Source organism: Poecilia mexicana, unplaced genomic scaffold (assembly GCF_051168715.1).
Source record: "Poecilia mexicana isolate PSO_F unplaced genomic scaffold, ASM5116871v1 scaffold_5, whole genome shotgun sequence".
NCBI lineage: Eukaryota > Metazoa > Chordata > Actinopteri > Cyprinodontiformes > Poeciliidae > Poecilia > Poecilia mexicana.
Window position 1 is genome coordinate 31,387,182 of NW_028263374.1, and position 7,654 is coordinate 31,394,835.

Here is a 7,654-nt window from a genome sequence, read left to right on the forward strand (position 1 = left end):
AGACAGGAGAAGCAATCGACGGTTGAAAAGCTGTACTTTTATTTAGCTAGACCAGGGGTCACCAACTCCTGACCTCCAGGGCCACCATCCTGCAACGTTTACATTCACCTCTGCTCCAAAATGTCTGAATCCCTCACCAGCATTCATTCCTCTCTGCAATAGGCTGGAAACGAGCAGCTCATTTGATCCAGGTGTGTTTGAGCAGAGACGCATCTAAAGGTTGCAGCATGGTGGCCCTCCAGGACCCCTGTTGGTGACCCCTGCTGGTGACCCCTGATTTAGAGCATGAGGTCACAACATGAACTGCTTCTCATTCAAACTCGTTTCTCTGTATAGTTTCCTGGTGCTCCCCTAGTGGTCAGGAAACCAAACTACCGTTACTCGAAACTAATCTCACAACAGACTTGATTCATAAAAGTCGGAAGAAAACTCTGAAAGCTTGATATTTTTTCAGGAGGTTTTATGATTGAATAAGTTGTTCGTGCTCTGATTAATGCCTGATTAGTCCTTTTTATTTGAAAATATAACAAAATCTCCAGTGAATTATTTACTCTGAAGTCATAAAACAATAAAAATCAAACAAATTAAATAAATAATGCTGTGTTCACTGCTGAAGAAACTAAGATTCTGTTTTTGTGGATCAAAATGAACCGAAGACTTTGGAAGTGAAGCTGAGCACTGATCTCTGTGTGCTTTTCCTCCCTTGGTCATTAAAACTTCAGCCTGATGGATAAATAAAATGAAAATGATTTTTTAATATGGTGAAAGGACGAACTGGGTCTCATAAAGCAGGTTTACTGAATCAGAGGGACACCAGTGAATGTGAGCCAGGTTTGAGAATCGGAACCGTTTCAGTTTTAACGTCCAGCCAAACAGAAACGGGCCGTAAATCAGAGGCTTTAACACAAACTGCCGTGTTTCCTGATTTACCGCCGTGGAACTAAAGTTTTGAGTTTCAGCTCGATTTTCTCCAGCTCTCCTAAATCGTCCACATTAAAGTTTTTCTCCTGTCATCGCATGAAATGAAACAATAGTTCAGATATTTGAAATATGTTGCTATTGGATGTAAAATCCAACAGTAATTGTTGCCTTCTGTTTCGTAATTTGGGTTTTAAACCGATCTGGAGTAACTGGAAGTTTCTGGATGAGTGGATGAGTATTTGGTCGTTTCTCCAGGTTTCACTATAACGATCAAACCTGAGCTCCTTCATCGAGTCGCCGCTCAGCGTTTCCATCTGTGGCAGGAGCAGTGTGATAATTGGGAACTTAAGTTTAAAAACACTATTTTAATAATTGGTTGCAACAACTCCACTAAAAAGTTACCTTTAAGGCACACAGACCCGCTACAGATGAGGCTTGAGACAATCTCACAATGTAACAATTTTATTTATTTCACAAATCAAAAATACTAGTCTAAAACCACTCACACATTAAAAGTCAGTGTTAGCACAACTCAGGGATGGGAGTGCAATTCGGGGTAGTGTCCTAAAAGAAACACAGCAAACGAAACAAGGCAAAACAAAAGAAAATCGTGCACCAAACCAGAAGCAGTACCACCACCCGGAAAGTCCACCACCACCACCACGAGCTGGCCGTTCCTGTCAAAAAAATATAAAGGAGAGACATTCAAATTACAAACAATACAATTATGCAGTTCAGCCCACAATCAGCAGCAATAGTCCAAATTAAGAGTCTGTCCGGGGAGAAACCGATCCGCTGTAGCAGACGCCACTCAGAGCGGCAGTAGAAAGATGGTCCGAGCTGATCACCAATCAGCCCAAATCAGCCACACTGGACGAGGGATAGGAGCCAGCTTTACGCCGACCAGGACGGCGGGCATGAAGCCAGCAAACAGGACGACAGGTAGGCAGCCGACAGGTTATCCAGTTGACAGGCGGACCGTCGGTCGGGGACAACCAGAACAGCGGGCAAACAGCAGCGGCTATCAAAATAAATGTTAGAAATGGAATCTAAAAGCATCCAAACTCCAGCACTTCACCTACCGCTGAGCTCTTTATGTCGTGCCTCTGACAGGAAGGAGGAAACGTAGAGCTTGTACAGGCGGCCTGAAGGACGGTCGATGGATCGGCGATCAGAGCGTCGTTATTTGAGCACGCATTAATTTGCGGCTGTTATGCAGAAAATGTAAATAAATCACAAGTAAGAAGCTTGATGGAGAGAGGTGAAGCCTGCCTTACCTAGCGTGCAGCACCAACAGACGCCGAGGTCTGAACCGGAAGAGAACATGATGTCAACCAGGTGAGGGAGGGTTCTTTATATACAGGCAGCCAGCGCCACAACCAATCAGATTCAGGCTCTTGTGTGGTGCGTTCAAAGGCCACAGGGCATACTGCCACACATCCATAGCCAACTTTTCAAATGATGCGAAAAACCTAAAACAAATGAGTCGTTTTCCATCTGCTGGTTCAGAGCCAATCAACAACAGGCTGAGCGTGATGCCATCAGACGCTACACCATAAACATAAGGATAGACCCTCATGGACCGCTCTCGCCTATTGTAGCTGATTTAGGGCGGCCATCTTGGAGCGGTCCACCACTCCACTCAGCGTTATGTGTTTAGCAGCACAATGACGTATCAGCGCATTTAATCGATCATAACACACTTTTTTGCTACTGTAAACCATATTCAAACATCTATCAAAGCTACATTTATAAACAATTGTATTTTTTAAGTATGTTTTTAATACATAGTTCATCATATTTAAATATGCTTAGTGGCTATAACAATAGAATAGGAATGGAATATTCTGATATCGATGTATGAAGAGCATATTACAAAGCACACAGCCGTTCATAATTTATTTAATACATTATTTAGTAATATCAATACATATTTTATATAACTATACAAACACTAATAAATAATGATTAATACTGAATAATATATATTGGATACATGTTTATATGTATGTATATAGATATATATATTTATATGTATGTTTTTCAGCCAACGAGTCCAAAATCCGATGTGAGATTAATTCGTGCTGCAGTGAATCCGTCTCTCTTTATAGATTTCTCCCTCTTCTTCCTCACATCGTGTCTTTAGGAAACTTTCAAAACAAAAGCAGAAGATTTAGGATGCATCTTACTTTGACAGAGTGAAAGAATATAAATAATAGTCTTTACCACCTGTGTAAACTTTGCCGGTGAATGTTATAACACATAATATAAGTTTTATAATATGTGTTATATTGTTTCATTTCTAATATAGGCCCTTGTGTCAGATAATCTAAGTCAGTGTTAGAGAATAATTAATTTCTTTAGATTTACAGAATCTCAGTTAGCCTTCATAGCGGGGCTGAACCCGTATTACACCAAGCACTGTAGCTAATATTAGCTGGTATCTCGGTGGACATAAATACAGTAAAGTAATATTCTAATCACAATATATACACAATAATATGTCCATCTTACTTGTGAAATGTTGTCTGTGGAGCCCTCACATCAATAATCCATCGACCAGAACAACAATATCCCTCAGTGCTGAGGCATCTTCTGCTGTTTTGGTTGAGCAAAGTAGGAGGGTATACCGCTCCAAGATGGCCGCCGTATTTCCTGCGCCGCAGCGGGCAATGCGGGGTCTACTCTTATATTATGTCTATGGTAACATAGTTAAAATGGTTCAGGTTAAATCCTGCTAAAATGCACCATCTGCTGGTAAAAAGTTGTATTGCATTCACCATAGAAAGAGCGGGGTATTATGGGTAATCCTCAGAGCCATGAGGATCTGGTTTATCCCAGACTGACCTCACCTCCATGCCCGCTGTGTGAAATGGAGAATTAAAGAAACGGCTGATGCCAACTTGAGCAGCTCCTTGTCGTTCATCGCCACCAGAACCACATGGGCCACATATGCGCTTCACCTGGCCGGCATAAACAGGAAGTCGTAAATGGGAAGTAGATTCCTGCAAAACCAAACCTGCACCGGGACGCAGACCATCCTGCTTCTCTTCTGGAAAGACTTTTATATTCAGTCTCTGATCTTCAATAGTTTTTCACTTTTATACACAGATGTACGTTTTGGTTTCTTCAATGTCTGCCCTGCTAACACATTTTATGTAATTAATCTATTAATTCTAGCTAAATTTCATATTCATAAATGCAAATGTTCTCCCAAGAAGCCTCTATTTAATCTGAATTATTACACAGACCTGCCACAGCTGTAAAGACTCTTAACTGTTTTATCTCCTGCTGTTTTTTCAATAAACTCTTAATGATGCATTGATCTCAGGGATCTGCTGATTGCGTGTTAATTTCCATGATCACAGAAGTGGAAGGAGTGATAAATTTTCATAACTAAGTGAGTTTAGGTTTAGGCTGGAGTGAATCCATGAACAGAACCTCTGACCCAGACCCAGGTCTGTGGAGAGAAACGGGCCAAAACTCCAGAAAATCTTCCAGAACATTTGTCCAAAGTTTAACAGGACATTCTACTGAAGATGAACTAAAACCTGATTTCTCAGATGATCCTAACGGACTCAAAAAGGAAACAGTTTTTCTGATTTAAGATCAAATCAGGTGAAATTTTTAACAATATTTGTAAATCTGTGGTTTTTGTTTCTGCGTTAGGATCAGCGGAGACGCAGCGATCCCCACAAACAGGACTGAACCGAGTCGGTCCAAACCAGGGAGGGCTCGGAACCAGCAGGAGCTGCCAGGTGAACGGGTCCAACGGGTCAGAGCGTTTCCTTCATCAAATGTCTCTCCGCGTTACCACGGCGATGCTCCGGAAGGCCAACGACCCTTCAGCATCCCAAACGTCGTCCGTTTCCGAGGAACGTCATTTATGCACCATATGGCTCTAAGTTTTATTATTTATGTTTTATTGTTTGATTTTGAAACCTGACTTTATTTAGCCATCATTTTAAACATTTGGTGTGCAGACAAGCTATTTTATTCACTAAAACAACAAAGAATAATTTGAAAATAAATCCATATTTGTACAAACTTGGAAATGTGTTGCAAAATGTTTTAGTAAAAGTTGTGAAACTGCAGAACTTCCTGCAGTTTAAGGTGTAAAACGCTCGGCTCTTCAGAGGAAACTGTTCCTTCGGTTCTCTGTTCCTCCGACTGCTGGCAGCCATCAGACATTAAACCCATTAAACCCATTAAAACCAGCTCCAGTTCCCAACAGCTCAGTGCTGCCTTCATGTTTCCTCAGGTTTCAGCTGAATGTGTCAGTTTTCCTCCTGCTGCAGTTCATCAGAAAAGGAAGGAGTTCAGAGCAAACATGGACCCTTTTTAATTTAAATTAGCTCAGGATTATTCAGAGGAAATCCTGTTAAAACTAGTTCAGTTTCTGGTGCAAATATCTCAGTTCACTTAAACAAGACAAAACTAACCACAAGAAACTTTTCAGCAACATAAAGGAGCTGGATTTAAGTCAAAAACTCCTCAATATTGATGAGACGTTCCAGTTCCATTTTCTATTTTTAACTTGGAAAAAATGTTTTATTATGAATTAAATAATCTGACAGAGGAACTGGTCGTTTCTTTCATTATTAAGGAATTATTGACTTGAAACAAACTCATATTTCTTAGAAATTAGTCTAAGATATTTGCACTAGAAACTAGACCAAAAATACTTGATGAGTTTTAGAGTTTTTACTGTGTAATAAAAGTCAAAAAGGAACAAATCAATTTAAAAATCATGATATTTTGTTTTTGAGCTGGTCAATCGTTTCCTTAGTTTTGCATTATAACTGAACTTGGAGGGCTCCATCATTTGGGTTAATTATCTATTAATACTGTAAATAAAAACATGTTTAATAAAAACATGCAGCTGCTGCCCTCTAGTGGTGGATCGCTGCTAATCACTCATTAGCGTAACGCTGGAAGAAGTTTAGCTAGCTCCATTTGCAGCATCAGGTTTTTTAAAGCTTTCACATCAGAGCGATCAGACAGGAAGTGAGGTAATGAGAGATGAAGACATGGGTCAAAGGTCATCAGGCCAGCCCTGCGACAGGCGCAGTGAAATGTGGGCTGTGCTGCTGCTGCTGCAGTTTTAGGGTGACTGAGACACACGGGACAGTTTTCCACCAAAACATCAATCAGTTTCAGGTCTGGACTTTGACTAGGCCACTCCAAACGGCCTTCAGGATGTTCTGGTGTTTACTGCACAGTTCCATCGTTCACTACTTATAAATATCTGAATTATTTTGGCAGGTCATGATAACAAACCACAGAATTAGATCAAACTTCCATCCATCCATTTTCTTTACACTCCTGTCCCTTAGTGAGTCAGGAGGAGCTGCTGCCTCTCCAGCCAACGTTCTGGGCGAGAGGCGGGGTCACCTGGACAGGTCGCCTGGACAGGTCACCAGGACAGGTCGCCTGGACAGGTCGCCTGGACAGGTCACCAGGACAGGTCGCCTGGACAGGTCGCCTGGACAGGTCACCAGGACAGGTCGCCTGGACAGGTCGCCTGGACAGGTCACCAGGACAGGTCGCCTGGACAGGTCGCCTGGACAGGTCACCAGGACAGGTCGCCTGGACAGGTCACCAGGACAGGTCGCCTGGACAGGTCGCCTGGACAGGTCGCCTGGACAGGTCACCAGGACAGGTCGCCTGGACAGGTCGCCTGGACAGGTCACCAGGACAGGTCGCCTGGACAGGTCGCCTGGACAGGTCACCAGGACAGGTCGCCTGGACAGGTCGCCAGGACAGGTCGCCTGGACAGGTCGCCTGGACAGGTCACCAGGACAGGTCGCCTGGACAGGTCACCAGGACAGGTCGCCTGGACAGGACAGGTCACCTGGACAGGACGCCTGGACAGGACACCTGGACAGGACACCTGGACAGGTCACCAGGACAGGTCGCCTGGACAGGACAGGTCACCTGGACAGGACGCCTGGACAGGACACCTGGACAGGACACCTGGACAGGTCACCTGGACAGGTCACCAGGACAGGTCGCCTGGACAGGACAGGTCACCTGGACAGGTCGCCTGGACAGGATCCTGGACAGGTCGCCTGGACAGGATCCTGGACAGGTCGCCTGGACAGGTCACCTGGACAGGTCACCTGGACAGGTCACCTGGACAGGTCGCCTGGACAGGACAGGTCACCTGGACAGGTCGCCTGGACAGGATCCTGGACAGGTCGCCTGGACAGGTCACCTGGACAGGTCACCTGGACAGGTCACCAGGACAGGTCGCCTGGACAGGACAGGTCACCTGGACAGGACACCTGGACAGGTCGCCTGTACAGGATCCTGGACAGGTCGCCTGGACAGGTCACCAGGACAGGTCACCTGGACAGGATCCTGGACAGGTCGTCTGGACAGGTCACCTGGACAGGTCGCCTGGACAGGACACCTGGACAGGTCACCTGGACAGGATCCTGGACAGGTCGTCTGGACAGGTCACCTGGACAGGTCACCTGGACAGGTCGCCTGGACAGGACAGGTCACCTGGACAGGACACCTGGACAGGTCGTCTGGACAGGTCGCCTGGACAGGATCCTGGACAGGTCGCCTGGACAGGTCACCTGGACAGGACTCCTGGACAGGACACCTGGACAGGACACCTGGACAGGATCCTGGACAGGTCGCCTGGACAGGTCACCTGGACAGGACACCTGGACAGGTCGCCTGGACAGGATCCTGGACAGGTCGCCTGGACAGGATCCTGGAC

General features: G+C 45.0%; 1 long non-coding RNA gene across 1 annotated transcript; it reads right to left on the reverse strand.

Annotated features, from left to right (window-relative positions):
* Nucleotides 1-1,367: 1,367 nt before the first annotated feature.
* LOC148159827 (uncharacterized) lies at nucleotides 1,368-2,389 on the reverse strand. Its single transcript, XR_015762965.1, has 2 exons — nucleotides 2,004-2,389; nucleotides 1,368-1,942 (listed from the first exon to the last, which is right to left on the reverse strand). It is a non-coding gene; the product is annotated as an uncharacterized LOC148159827 (long non-coding RNA).
* Nucleotides 2,390-7,654: the final 5,265 nt, after the last annotated feature.